This window comes from Musca autumnalis, unplaced genomic scaffold (assembly GCF_047663935.1).
Source record: "Musca autumnalis isolate F117 unplaced genomic scaffold, ASM4766393v1 scaffold_1, whole genome shotgun sequence".
NCBI lineage: Eukaryota > Metazoa > Arthropoda > Insecta > Diptera > Muscidae > Musca > Musca autumnalis.
The window spans coordinates 14,581,274-14,597,222 of record NW_027411644.1 but is presented as its reverse complement, the minus strand read 5'-3'; the positions used below and the strand labels follow the sequence as shown (position 1 = coordinate 14,597,222).

General features: G+C 34.7%; 1 long non-coding RNA gene across 1 annotated transcript in view; it reads left to right on the top strand.

Moving 5' to 3' along the window:
- LOC141394002 (uncharacterized) overlaps positions 1-15,949 on the top strand; it is a 412,830-nt gene that overhangs the window by 206,244 nt on the left and 190,637 nt on the right. Inside the window, exon 5 of the long non-coding RNA XR_012410232.1 lies at positions 14,918-15,036. This is a non-coding gene — a long non-coding RNA (uncharacterized lncRNA). The remainder of the gene's footprint in view (positions 1-14,917; positions 15,037-15,949) is intronic.

Here is a 15,949-nt window from a genome sequence, read left to right as displayed (position 1 = left end):
TAAAAATACTAAATGTTTTTTGTTGCCGTGTGGCTGACAGGAAGTTTGGGTTCGGTTGGTGGTATGCCAGTCAAGTAGAAAAAAGCAACAACTTTGGTGGGGTTATGTGGTGGCGTAATGTTTTTTTACATTGGATACCACTTTTATGTTGTGAATATTTTTTGGTTGTTTTTTAGCTCCACCTACTTTAACTGCCAGCGGATTGGTTAACAACATAGAAGTTTGGGTTCTAAGGTGGTTTTTGTGGACCAAACCAAACGGTAGTTGAGTGGCAAAGTGGAATGAATGATTTTTTACATTTTCTCTGGCAAAAGTCGTGACAGCAGAAGAAGAAAAAACGGCGATGGGAAGGATGACAAGGATGGGGGTTTATTTTCGTCCTTCTTGTTTGGCGGCTGCATGATTTTCGAGAAGTTGAAAGTTTTATAAAAAAAGGTTTGTAGAAAATGAATATTTTGAAATCATAGTGGGAGAGTAAAGACAGGAGGGCAAGTACATACAGACAAACAGTTCGAATGTATGTATACATATATGGATGTGTGTATGTGTTTAAGTGGAATCCAGACAAATAAATACAAACAAAAATATGGCGCTACAATATCATTAGCGACCCAGAATATGTTGATTTTTTTCGTTCGTTACCCTGCACCAGTTATCGTTTTAGGTAAAAAGCAGTACCAACAGTTTCTTTGAAAAACGTTGTTATCGATTGATTTTGATTTTCCTTTATTGATATCTATGACCCATAACGAACGATGATGGTTGTTGACGTTTAAACTTGTCACAAATCGATTAATTGATACAAAACGGAAAATAATAAATAATTTAAAGGTTGTTTTTATTTATCGAGTGATGGGTGCTTTAAGGGGTTTTTGATAAACAAATTAATTAATTAAAATAAAATTATTGAAGAATATATAATTTTAATTTTGTAAGAAAAAAAGCGGTCATTATGGACTAGTTTAGTGGACTGTTGGGTGACTGGAATAATATCACTGTGCTATTGTGAAAATTTGCATAGATTGGATTTCGTGGGAGCCCATGGAAGAAGAAAATAGTTTCATTGGGTCACTTCGTAAATGTAGTTAAGAACGGGGTTTCTTGGATTTTCAATATTAAACGAGCATAACATTTTTTCACTACGGATTTCTTATAATTTTCTCTTTCCATAAAAGGGGAGAATACTGTCATTCGAACAAGCCACAATTTTGTTTTGCCATTTTTAAAACAAAACGTGGACTTATGTCCATAATTTTTGGCGGAGACGTTTCTTAATCGCTGGTAATCCCAAATGCCTATTTATAGCTAACTCTGCCCAAACATTTAGCTAAAAACGACAAAATACCTGAAATCGGTCTGTACGGTTATATGGGGGTGCAACCGTAGTTCGTCTCCTCGTGGTGCATCCTGGGTAACGCTAAATGAACTACAGCGAAATCGGAGGCCAAAGAATTTATGTTGACTTCAACAAAAACTGAAATTAACCACCTGGCCAATACAAAAAAAAGTAAGAAAAGCGTTAAGTTCGGCCGGGCCGAAGTCGCAAATTATCATATCAACACAAAAAAAAATCTATATATATATATATATACACTCGTCTCCGATTCCCAAGAGAAAATACTGATAAACAGAAAACGAGATACAAGGAAAAAGGAAAGCAACGTAAGCATAATCCTGAAAAAGCCACAAATAAGTTAAAATGGCAAAATCAACAAAAGAAATAGGACCACAGATTCGTGTATGCCAACTCAATATCGAGGGAATAAGCAAATCGAAGTCTGACTATCTTTCGATATTATTGACGGATGAAAAAGTTGACGTCGTCCTCATCCAGGTTAACACCAAACATTACACAATAGAGGCAATATATCTGGCTATAAACTTCTAGCAGCTATTAATCACAGTAAATACGGCATCGCTACGTATGTATGTACACAATGATATATCTTCTGTTGAGGTGATCTTACGTTCAGATGCAGGAGTCGTATCAATAATCACAACTCTGATACAAGGCCTGCACATCGTAAACATCTATAAACCTCCTCTCCTGGCAGGAAAACGTAATGCCAGGCTACCCCCACCCGGCTGTCTACTGCGGCGACTTCAACAGCCACCACAGCCGCTGGCAATATGTCGACGAAGATGAAAACGGCGAGCGGCTCTACCAATGGTCGGAAAATCATGGTTTCTACCTACTGTTTGATGCCAAGGACCCTGGCAGCTTTCGCTCTGCCAGATAGCACCGTGATAACAATCCCGATCTATGCTTCGTTTCTGGTTCCAACGACAACCCCCTCACAGCCTCAAGACGCATACTGCCTCACTTTCCTCAAAGCCAACACCGTCCGGCAATTGTAAACATTAGCATAAACGTTCCGATTATAAGATCTACCCCTAAACCAAGGTGCAACTTTCGCAAAGCTGACTGGCACAAATTCACCGCTAAACTCGACGGAGACGTTAGATTTATACCCCCTAAGTCCAACAACTTCGAAAGGTTCTCTGGACTTGTTATTGCCACAGCCAAAAAGTGCATCCCCAGAGGCTTCCGTAAAGACTATATCCCATGCTGGAGTGAGGACAGTGAAAGACTTCTCGAAGAATTCCGTACAAACCAAAGCCCAGAGGTAGCAGATGAACTCATAAAAAGTCTGGACGATGGCAGAAAATCTGAGTGGGAAAAATCCATGTCCAACATGAGTTTCAAACACTCCAGTCGTAAAGCGTGGCAACTTCTTCGCAAGCTTGGGGCTGCAAACCCCCCTCCACCCACAATCCTAAGATGGATCCAAACATCATTACTGCCCATATAGTCAATTTATCCAAGGCCGAGGCTGACAAACCGTTCACGCGAAATATTAACTCGGAATTAAAGGCGCTACGTAGTCACACCACCCCAAATGACTCCTTCTCCCAGCCTTTCTCCGTATCGGAAATTGACCAAGCACTGTCAAACATGAAAAATGGCACAGCCGCAGGGTTGGATTGCATCTACCCAGAGTTCATAGAACATAGTGGTCCCCTTTACAAGGAAATGGCTTGCCAGATTCTACACCGATATCCTTCACTCAGGCGGTATCCCGAGTGTAATAAAATAACCGAAAATACCAGCATCTCCCTCAATCGAGGTTTATCAATAGCATATGAATCCAGGCTGAAATGCAGACAACCGCCATTAAAACTAGCCAAACAGCTCAAAACATCAAAGATTTTAATACACATACTGTTTGGCCATCGCAGTGGAACTCTATGGGTCGCAGCAGTCCTCTTTTCAACACACAAAACAGAACAACTGAATTCGATCTGCCACGCAAATCTTGGTGTAATTTAAATCGACTCCGCTCTTCCACAGGCCGAACAATGGAAAACCTACATAGATGGGGTCTCGCCGACGACCCTAGCTGCGTGTGTGGAGCCCAAACCCAGTCGATCGACCACATAATTTACAATTGTCCGATGGTATCTTCTCCAGGAAATATTGAGGAAGTACAGTCCCTTTCAACAGACGTAGTATCCTGGCTAAACACATTGAATCTGTAGATATGTACATAAAATCAAAACTAACTCTGTAATTTTTTTATAAAAAATCCATATGCTAAATAAAAAATAATGGACCCATCACCATAATTTTTGGTATAGAAGTTTCATGATTACAGCTAATTTGGTCTACAAATGAGGCTAAAAACGTCAAAATACTTAAAATCGGGCGGTACCGATATATCCTTGAACTTGACCGGTGCTCTTGAACCAACTTTAAATGGAAGGTGCTTACACCTGAGAAGTGTTTGCGGATTCTGAAACTACAATGTTCATGAGAAAAATCAAAAAACAAAAAATAGCCGGAGCGCTTTATAACAAATCGCGGTCAACGTTCACATTTTAAGGTTTTTTCGGTTTTCACGATTTTTCTGGAAAACTCAAGCCCCATCAACATGGAACTAAAGAAAATGTTATAGCATTGAACAATTTTTACAAGCTTGTCCTTTATGGTGTTTTCGTAGGTTTTACCATTTTTGAGATATAGAAGATGAAATTTTTACTGACAGTAAACAAGGTCTTGACTGCAATTTCCCAACTTAAGCTTATATATCTCAAAAATGGTACAACCTAGGAACAAATTAAGAAGAAAATCTGAAAATGTGATCTGTAGTGCGATTCTGTAACTCCTTAACGACAGAATTAACGACAAATGTCGGTAGTTAACGACAATTTTCGGTAAGTGCTATTCTGTATACCAATTTTAACGATTTTTGTCGGTAAATTTTGTCGTTAATTACCGAAAATGGTTGTTAAGTTAACAACCAAAAAAATGTTGTCGTTAAGTCTTAACGACAGTACATTATTACAGTACATTATAACATATTTTATGTTAATAAGGAGGGTACACAAGGTAAATTCCGCCTTATTGAGAAAAATCTTCTTAATGCATTTACATAAGTGTTAACCGTTTAGAATATCATGGGGAAGCTTCGCCATTGTTGCAAAGGTTAGTGCAGTCTTCACACGTAGCGTAGCATGGGGCAGCTTCGCCACTGTTACTCTTAACTCATAACTTTCCCTTGGACCACCTTTATGTAGCATCAATTAAATCGGCGCTGGCGAAGGCGCAACAGTGGCGAAGCTGCCCCATGCTACCCTACGTATTAAGACTGCGCTAACCTTTGTTTTACTTATTAAAGAGGAAAACCCTTAGCTAATGCTTCTAAAGAACTCAAGTGTGGTACTGCTATGTAAGACCTATACCCATGTCCTTATCACTATCTTTCTAGGAGGCTTTCGTTGGCTTTAATTTAGCATTGAGGCCAACACGTGAATAGTATTACTATAACCTACTTTGTTCTGTGATAATCTTATAGATCAGTGATGGCCAAAACACACATTTGCAGATTATAACTTGCGCTAATGTGAGTGGAAACGTAAACAATGCATTAACCGAACAGTGTACGTGTGTGTCGTATGCTCGCGGGCATAGGAAAGTTGTTGTTGGTGGCCATCACTGTTATATGTAGATTTAAACTCAGCATCACTAACAATCGGAATGCTAAAAATGGCGGATAAGCTTGTATTTTCGAACTTGTCATACTCTCCGCGTGAATGTGAATATGTGAATATATAAACTCAAATAACGGTAACGTGGATCCACGATCACTGAAGCCCTTAAGTCATGTCAAATATCAAAACTCAATCACCATAGGGCGAAACTCTTTTTACACTGTTTTGAATTTCAATACAGAGCGCCAAAACCCAAAATATGATCCAACTTTTAATTAAAAAAATACAACTGCGCTTTTAAAAAAGATTAATGATCGTTTTATCACTTTTATTACTTTTAAATCACACACACAATAAACACATCTTAAGAAATGCTTCTTTACTGGCATCCGTAGTCATCCAAAAGACACACATTTGAGCCACATTCCTTCAAAAATCTGAATTGTTTCCTTCTTAAACCCTTTAAGTTTTGTCTTCGCGACGAAATAATGTTTTCAGCTTCAAATATATTTTAATTAATATTAAAATATAATATTTGACATTTCCTTCCCACCGATTTTCGTCGGTATGAGTTAACGATTTCTACAATCGTTAACATAAAGTTACAGAATAGCACATTCGTTAACTCAACCGAATATTTTCGTTAACTACCGATGTCGGTTCGTTATGAAAAAAAAGTTACAGAATCGCACTACTGAACCTCAAACATGGTAAAACCTACCAAAACCTCATAAAGGACAATCTGGTAGAGAATTTTCATGGCTACAACATTTTTTTAATCCCATTTCGATAGGACCTACGGTTTCCAAGCAAAATCGGGAAAATTTGAAATAAAACTAAAAATGTGAATTTTGACCGCGATTTATTTAAAAATCCCTATAGAGATTTTTTCTTGTTTTAGGATTTTTCTCATCTATAACCATTGCTGTTTCAGAATCCGCAAAAAAAACTTCCCAGTAAGCGGTTTTAATTTTAAGTCACCGTACATCACATTGTTTTATAAGGAGGCGACACGGTCAGTGCATTGCCCAATTTGAACTTCTATATCTCAAAGATGGTAAAAACTACGTAAATATCAGAGATGTCAATCTTGTAGAGAATTTTAACAGCTATTTTCTCTGTCCCATTTGATATGGCTTGCGGTTTCCCAGCAAAATCAAAAAAAAAAAAAAAAACATAAAAAACCCAAAAATGTGAACTTTATTTTAAAATCCCTCCGTCAATTTTTTTGTTTTTTGATTTTTCTCATCTATGAACATTGTAGTTTCAGAATCCGCAAAAACTTCTCAGGTTTAAGCATCTTTCATTTAAATCACCGTGATGGGTTCATTACTTGGTAGTTTAGTCACCATATTAAGGAACGCCCGATTTGTTTTAGCGATTTTAACGTTTATTATAGTTTTTTATACCCTCAGCCTTTAGGCTAGAAAGGGTATATGGTAAAATTCAAATTTCCTTTACAATTCCATCGAGAAAAAATTTAAAAAAATTTTGACAAGCACATTCACGATTTTTGTTACATGGGTTCAGAAAAAAATCGTGGTTTCAAATATGTTCGCGTTCACAAAATTGGATGCTGCGCCCAAAAGTTGTGGGGGGTTTTATTCCCTTATAAAGAAAAAATATTTAAAAATGCCCTTTGTGTTGTAATACCAAAATGTATATATAAATCGGTAACAACATTTAATATCTATTCGTAGACGCCTAAATATTAGCTAAATTTATTTTCATTTTCGCGGAAAATCAAAAAATGATGAAGGAATATTGGAGTAAATTTTATTTATTCTTACTCAGAGTCCATAAAAATCTCTAAAAAATAAATTAAAAATACGTACAGAACTTAATATAAATATATTCATATTTTATAAAATATATTAACAGTTTGCGACTTATTAAATGGTGAACCTCAACTTCAACGATTGTAAAACATTTTTGAATATTACCATATACACTTTGATACGACCAAAAATGTGCCTCGTCGAAATAACGGTCTTAGACCCCAAATATGTTTGGACGATATTCGTTTCAGAAAATTTGGAGTCGATTTAGCCATGTCCGACCGTATGTCTGCCCGTTTGTCTGGCTGGTGCACACGATAACTCTCGAAGTAATCAACCGATTCGAACCGAATTTTGGATATCGTAATATTTTGTCCAAACTTAGTTTAAGTTCGAAGATGGGCTATATCGGTCCACTCCTTCGGGTACCTCCAACACAAAAGTTTAAATTTTTTCTGTAAAATGGTGTGAACGATGACCCTCGAAGGGAACAATCGGTTTGGTCCGAACATTGCACATCGTATTATTCCCTCCAGACATAGATAGGTTTCTCCTTCGGGTACCTCCCACACAAAATTCGGATAAAGTGAAGTTTAAGAACGCGGATTGTTTTGAAATTTTTTTTTAGTAGGATGTCCTTGCGGTTCCCTTTAAGACGGTACACTTTTTTTTTCGGGCGCAAGTCTATACTTCCTGAGATAATGGCCTAAAAGCTCAAAAAAAGTTCCTGACGGCACCAACTAAAATGGTAAATCCGCAAGACACTTATCGCAGGGAGTTTCTGACTGATCCAAGCTTTGCACATTGTATTATTATTTTATCCAGTCATGTATCAGGTTGGAATATAGACTATATCTGACGACTCATTCGGGTACCTCCACACAAAATTCGGATAAAGTGAAGTTTAAGAGCTCTTTTCGGATCGTTTTGAAATTTTTTCAGCTGGTTGTCCTTGCGACTCCCTTTACGACGATACAATTTTTTCCGCGCAAGTCAATACTTCCTGAGATATTGGCCTAAAAACTCCAAGAAACCCTGACGGCACAAGCCAAAATGGCAAATCTACAAGATAAATCTCGCAGGAAGTTTCTGATTGGTGCAGACTTTGCACATCGTATTTTTTCGTCCAGTCATGTATCAGTTTGGAATATGGTCTACATCGGTCCACTAGTTCGGGTACCTTCCGCATAAATTTCGGCAAAAGCGAAGTTAAAGCTCATCGTTTTGATTAATTTTTCAGTTGTTATTTTGTTAGTTGTAATTTTGTTCTCAGTGAAATGAATTCTTATGTACCAATAATTGTAAACAGCACCGCATATGTAATATATCAGGTCTGTTGCGAGCTAAATTTTCTTATAACTTCTGTAACAAACAATTATACTAATTATTCCATTTTGGTTCAGAGTAATTTATGGTGTTTTTCCACGAGTATATTGCATACCGCTGATGTTTTTAAAGGCTAATAAGCAGACACCTAAATGAGCATTGGCTTTAAGTCGACTAACTCGAATCTATCTAACCTAACTTTTTTGACGGAAATTCTTTCTATTTTGTAACATTTTTGAGTTAAGTTGATTTATTTTTCTGCATTATTACACTGTGTGACAAAAAATGACAAGAAAAACTAAGTAGATTATGAAAGTAGAGCTAAAACTATGAGACTCGTGTATCAGCGTTTTTAAAGTTTACATCGGAAAGTAACCAAAGTCGGTGGGGCAAGTACTGCCCATTTCTAGTTTTTTCGAAATATTGGAGTTAAGATATCTTGGAATCCTTGCATTTTAGGTATATAGTGTCTTTGGCAACTTTAAAGAGAAGGATGTGGGAAATATGTTTGTTAAAAATTTTAACCGTCATGCGGTTCACCAAAGGGGCCTTTTTGGTCCTTTTTTCGAAAATCTTTTAAAAACTCCTTTAAAATGTGATCACAATAAATCTAAATATTCCACAAAATTGTTCGTCATAAAATTTTTATTTTTAGTAGTTTTAACTTAAATTACGTAATTAGTCGTAATTACGTCGTGGTCCAATATAATACAATGATGGCAGTATCTCCTGTTTTGGTGGCACTTAGGGAATTAACCCTAGAAATTGAAATTTTACTTAAAATTAACAGCCCAAAATTAAAACAAATAATTTCATCACAATATATATAAATTTGTAATATTATTTTCTTAAGGAAACAGCATACGTAGATATATGGTTTATTCTGAAACTCATAGTGAAATTTTGTATGGGTGTGAAGATAAAAACGATTTTAACTAGCGGAGACAAAAACCACAATGGTCTCCGCTAGTTAAAATCGATTTTATCTTCACGCCCATAAATTTTGTGTGGAATTTCTCATCTTTTGTCACTTTTCACCTGGAACCATGTTTCATATTACTTTCATGTATCAATTCAAAAAAATAAAGGAAAAACATTTCATTAAAAAAATTAGGATATATTTTCATGTTTTTCCAGAAAAATTGATACTGATATTTACATGATATATAATGTAAATATATATTTCATTTCTTTGGTGACCCATAGTGAAATTTGACGAAGAATATTTTTGTCATTGGTGTCATCTCTCTAAAATTATGTTTTGTGGGACAATTTTGAATAAACTCAGATGAAGTCCGACTTTAGCCCTAAAACGTGTTTTTAATTTTTAGAGATTCCTGGCGACTAGATAAGATTTACAGATTTGGTGTATTCTGAGACCTATAGTAAAATTTTATTACCAACAATTTCGTAGAATATTTATATTCGATATGATCACATTTTAAAGGAGTTTTTGAAAGATTTTCGAACAAAGGATCAAAAAGACTCCATTAATATACGGCATTGGGGTTAACATTTTTAACAAAAATATTGCCCACATCCTCCTCTGTAAAGTTGCCAAAGACATTGTATACCTAAAGTGCAAGCATTCCATAATATCTTAACTCGAATATTTCGAAAAAACTTGAAATGTCCGAAACTTGCCCCGCCTACTTTGGTTACTTTCCGATGTAAACTTTAAAAACGCCGATACACATGTCTCATATTTTTAGCTCTCCTTTCATCATCTACTCGGTTTTTCCTATCATTTTGAAAACAAATTAATTTTGTTGCACAGTGTTATTTAAAACCCCGCCAAACATGCATTTTCCATTTATCTATTTGTGTGTGTGCATGTTTTCAAAACATAGACATTTTTTCTTTAATAAAATACTAACACCAGCAGCATTATGCGGTTATATTAATAGCAAATAAATGGCGCCATAGTGCGTAAAACATTTTTCCTGCTACAAAAAAGGTTTACCGAAAAATGTGGCTACAAACCAAAAGAGAAATAAACTCTAATAAAGTACATTTGCTGCTCTCCCCGAAAAATCCAAGTATGACCGGACAAAGAATGGTTAAACCCAACAACCAACGGTAATAAAACAAAATGGTGCAACCACAAAATGAGAGCTTTGGTCCCTTTTTATTAAAATGAGCAACCAAACGGGATGTGTTCTTCCATTTTTTGCAATTTTGTTTTGTTAATATAATCAAAATATACATAAAAATAATTATGTTTGAAAATGTGGTGGTGGGCCATTTTCAGGATGGTAATGACCATTTGTTCATTATGTTTATAAAAGGCAATGTTCAGGGCAAAAGTGACTTATAAATGTAAAATGTTAGAAGCTTATATTTCAGAGCTATATAGACAAGCTTTTAGGACTTGGCGAAATGCTTGTTATGAATTTATTGATTTTCTAATAAATGTTCTTTTGTGGCAAATATGACTTCTTTATTGTAAAGTAGATAATATAAAGTTTTATATTTTTACTTTAACCGTTTACGGCGAGCGGGATTCTCGTGTATGTCTTCTTAATATAAAATGGCTTTAATGTTTTTTGTTATCGCCTTTATGACCTTATTTCGTATTATTTTGATTTAGCTTAAAATCACAATTCCCTTCACATCATAGATAATTTGATTCAAAAGTAGAAACATAGTCTTAATAACAGTCTTTATAGTGTTGACGTAGCTGGCGTCAATGGCTATTTTCATAATGCTGACAACATAAAGCCCAAGGGTCATTAGCAACTGCATACTTATGTACGAGTACATGCAACATCTATGGCAAAATAATGTTTAGCTATAGATAAAAATGAACATGTAAAAGTTAGTTTAAAATTTTCGATTAGACATTTTATAAAAGAACACTTACGATTAAATTAAATAACACTTTGTTTCACACACACAGTTTCTACATTGTCCAGTACAATAGACATTGAAATAGCAAAGCTTAATCTGCCATCACGAGTTATGTCCTAAAAGGCCCCATCAATTCCGTGGGTACAAAAAGTTTTTCAAGATTTACTTTTAAATCTTTTTTATGCTATTTTTTTTTTTTTTTTTGATATATCTTGAAAAAAGGTAATCTCATCAAAAAGTGACTAAAATAAAAAATCCGATCTGATCAGACCATTAGCTGCAATTAAGCAACAAATTTTTTGAATATGTTTGATATTTGATATGATATATGTTTGTCATACCTAATTTACCTAATATTAGATAAAATCTTAATTATAAGGTGATTCGATAAAAAAATCTTCCGCACAATATGATTTCAAAATTTTTATTTATCAGCACTTTAGACAATAGAATATCTGAAAACACCCTTTACCATACATCATAACAAAAATGGCATAACCTTTCATTTTATATCATATATAATTTTTTCATATATCATAAAAGTTGTTTGTGTGTGACCGTGGCCTTCTTCAATATTTAAGTGGAATAAAAGTTATTTTTGCCATTAATAGGCAAAAGTTCATTCACTTGAACAACAAGAAATAATTTCTTTACATTTATTTCATGGTAATGGATTATGCGTAATGTTTTTCAAAATTCCAATAGAATAAACATTATTTTATTCAGTAATAAACAAAAATGCATTCATTCTGGCTACTGGAAATCATTTTTGAGAAAAAAGTCAAAAAGTCATAACCCTAATGTACATTGTACATATTGGACCATTATTACATGTGTTCTTTACTATCTGATGGATTTTAAAACGCAAAATAAAACAATTTGGAGGCATTAAAAATATAATTTTTATATTGAAAGTTAATTTTGAGAAGCTCCTCCTTGAAATTCAATAATCACTTTTAACATTAAGTTAACCGGAACGCTATAAATAAATACAAACTATAAAAAAGAAGACTTATAAAAATGGGGGATTATGTATCTAAGTAAGATATGTAGATATATTAGGGCGTTGAATTTCCGATTTTTTTTTTTTTTTTGTTCTAAAAAAAATTCTTGATGAATCACACAGTGCTCTTGAAGCAACTTGAAATAGAAAGTGCTTACACCTGGGAAGTTTTTGCGGATTCTAAAACTACAATGTTCATAGATGAGAAAAATCGAAAAGCAAAAAAGTTGATTCAAGTTGACATTTTTAGGGATTTTTAGGCTTTCACGACTTTGTTTGGAAACCGCAAGTCTAGCATTATTTGAATGCTGTACTGAACACTCTCGTGAGATATACATTAAACAACGTAGAATCACGAGTTCTATAATCCTATTACACTATGCAACACGAAAATTGTTAACCATATTCTGACACCACAGCGTAAAGAAGACCAAACTCAACTTTCGCGGTTATAGGCCCCCAAAGGTTTGAGGCTTTGATGTCAAAATGGGTCATTTTGTCACTACTATATCTTGCAGACCGTTAGGAAATTTGAATTCATCACAAAGGCAACGTTGTAGCACATCTTAAAAAGAACAAAAATTGTCAACACATAAACTCCATCAAACTTCATATTCTAGGTCATAATCGTCAAGATGTAATTTCTTTGATATGTACAGATATCAAATCGATCAAATTTAAAGCAAACAACCTACTACAAAAATATACCATAGATCTCAATAAACATATTTTTAGAGTACACGAAATCTGAAAAACGGTTCTTAAAGGTCAAAATAGCATAGCAAATGCGATTTATATCTTCTTTTATCTTCTGGTCCACAGATACTAAACCGTTCAATATTCAAGACAACAATCAACTACAATAATCCGACACAGATATCAGCAAGCAACTTTCTCGAACATACGATCTGTCTGCGAAAGGTTCTTAAGGGTCAAAATAGCAAAACACTTTAGAAAATATTCGATTTTTTTTACTTTTTTCTCCGATACTAGGCCATAAATACCAAACCGTCCTAAATTTAAGAATACTGTCAACTACAAAAATTTAACTATGATTTCAATAAACAACTTTCCAGAACATATTGATACTCTCGGAATGAACCTTTAAGCTGAAATTCACAAACAAATCAATTATTGATAATATTTGCCCATACTCATGTCTGTAAATAATAAATTCTTCAAAATTGTGGAAAATTTTAAAGGTCATGCATTTACGGACCTGAACAGGAAAGAATGGGCAAATATAATCGAATTTTGAGCTTGAAGAACCGTTCCTAGAAAGTAGTTTACTGAGATCTTAGGTAATTTTTTGTAGTTGACTCAATTCTTAAATTTTGGATGGTTTGGTATCTGTGGACCAGAATCGAAGAAAAAAGTATAAAAATTGAATACTTTCTAAAGTGTTCGGCTATTTTGACCTTGAAGAACCTTTCACTGACAGTTCGTATGTTCCAGAAAGTTGTTAACCAATATCTTTGCAACATTATTGTAGTTGATTGTTTTCTTGAATATTGAATGGTTTAGTATCTGTGGACCACAACCAGAGCAAACTAGATAAAGGTCATGTTTGTTTGCTAATTTGACCTTTAAGAACAGTTTCTACAGAGTTCGCATTTTCTAGAAAGTTGTTTATTGAGAACTAAGGTAAATTTTTGTAATTGGTTGTTTGTTTCAATCTTGATCGGTTTGATATCTGAAGACCACAACCCGCGTAAAAATTTTAAGAGAAATTTGACCTTGCCGATTTTGAACTTGCAGATGATGTTTGATGGATTTTACGTGTTCACGTTTTTTATTCTGTAGAACAAGGACAACAACTTTGCCTCTGACAGTAAATTAAATATCTTAACGGTTTGGAAGATATGATCCTGATAAAATGATGCCTATTAACATCAAAGCCTCAAACTTTGGAAGCCAATTACCGCGAAAGTTGATGAGATAGGGAAAACGGCGAGACACGTGTCTACTCCTTTTTGAGCTTCTATCACACTGCGGTATCAGAATATGGTTAATAAAACATAACTCAAAAAATTGCACACAGTGTTATGAGTTTTGAATATTATATTGTAGCGTGTCCGGATTATTCAAAAATTCAAAAAAAAACCGAAATTCGAGGTTCAAAATGTCAGCATCAATTTTAGGTGGATGTAGTGGATATATCGGAAAATCATACACTAGTATCATGTTGCCCATGAAGTATTGTTTGAGGCTTTCTTTGGATATAGGTCTATCAAATGTAAGGTTAAGTCAGAAATCGAAAGGGAGCATAAAAAACATGTTGGCTTCAACCCGTCTTTACCCATTTTTCGACATTGAAACCAACACAGCTTCAACGTAAATTAATTTTAATGGTCGACATTATGTGATCCCTCCTTAAACACTTCATTTTAAAGAATACGATATATAATATGTTAACAGTTCGCGAATTCCGAAAGGGTGAAACCCGGATTTATCGATTGGAAAACATATTTGGTTTTTTATCATATATACCTAATGCATGACCGCCTTGCACTCAAAAGGTCTGCGGTTCGATTCCCAGGCCAAGCGACATCAAGTCTTCAACGGTGGCAAAATACCCCTCAGTGTAATGTTGGCGACATTTCCTGAGTATTTCATCGATGACAATTGCCGCAAGGAAAATTGCCTAATGTAAATATGGACTTATACATATTTCAATATTATTCTGAATAACGCGAAGAGATTTTTGGCGGATTAACCTTCATTACGAGAATTTATTTGACGCAATGGAACTGAAACTTAAAATCCAATGAATTTATTATATCCGGTTATATATAAAAGTACCATAATATTTTAAATGTGAAATAAAATTGTTTTTTACATAATTAATTTAATGTCATTGACTGTGAGTATATTTCTGTATTACAGCCCCTGCTGCTTCGTTTTTGCTTATTCTGATCAAATTATTAATATTTTGTCTAATGTAGAATTTAATTATATTGCTTTTCAGAAAAATCCCGAAACAACCCAGCTGCTGTATATTTTTGCAAAATACACTCAAAAATGAATGCCTATTCAAGTCATAATTGCAAAACAACACCAACAACAAACTCACCAAACAAGATTCAGGTAATTACTGTATTTAATGAAACTGAAACTGCAAAAAATTCTTAGATTCCTTAACAAAAGGCGAGAAGCAAACAAGGGTTGTTGAAGCATTTGTCATGCAAAATATTTTCCCGTTTGAATTTGGGGTGGAATTACTGATTCTCGACAGCATTCGTTGTCGTCCATTTATGAGAATGGTCAAGACAAGCCGGCAAACTTTTGCTGGCGTAGCATTCATTGGTTAGAATAGCATTAAGGGCAAAAATAAGCATTTGGTTCAGGGCATAATATTTCTCTGGACAACTTTCGAAATGAATTTTAAAATATTCACAGAAATCCTATGGATAAATGTGTTATGCCAGCAGGCTGGCAAGGAGGGTGGGTTATAAGTGGTGGATTGGGTTGGTTGGTTGATAGGCAAAGACGGTTACAGGATATTCAATGGGGAGGATTATTTGGGATGACAGCCTGGAATGGGCAGGGTGTAGGCAATAAGAAAAAGGATTTCAGACTGTGAATTAATTTGGTATGCAATGCTTTTGTTGTTGTTGTTGCTGCTGCTGACAAACCTAAACATGGCTGCCATTGTTCTTGAAGGGATGTCGCCATATTTATGTTGAGACCTTTTGTGTGCATGTGCGTGTGTGCGTAGATTTGGATTCATTTACTGTACAAAGTACACCAGATTCGAAAGGGAAGAAAATTATTTGTTTCCTCCACATGCCACATGTGCGCCTCAAGAATGATCATTCATTATTAATCTCTCACTGTAGACATTTTCTAAAAAAGGGTTTTTGGTAACGTTTTCGGTTTTTTGGTCTGTCATGTCTTTTGTTTTTGTTACTGTCTGCAGTTGTTTTTTCTGTTTGGTTTTGTTTTTGAATGTTTGTAACGAATTTGCGTAGATTTGGCCTTTTGTCTTTAAAAAAACATG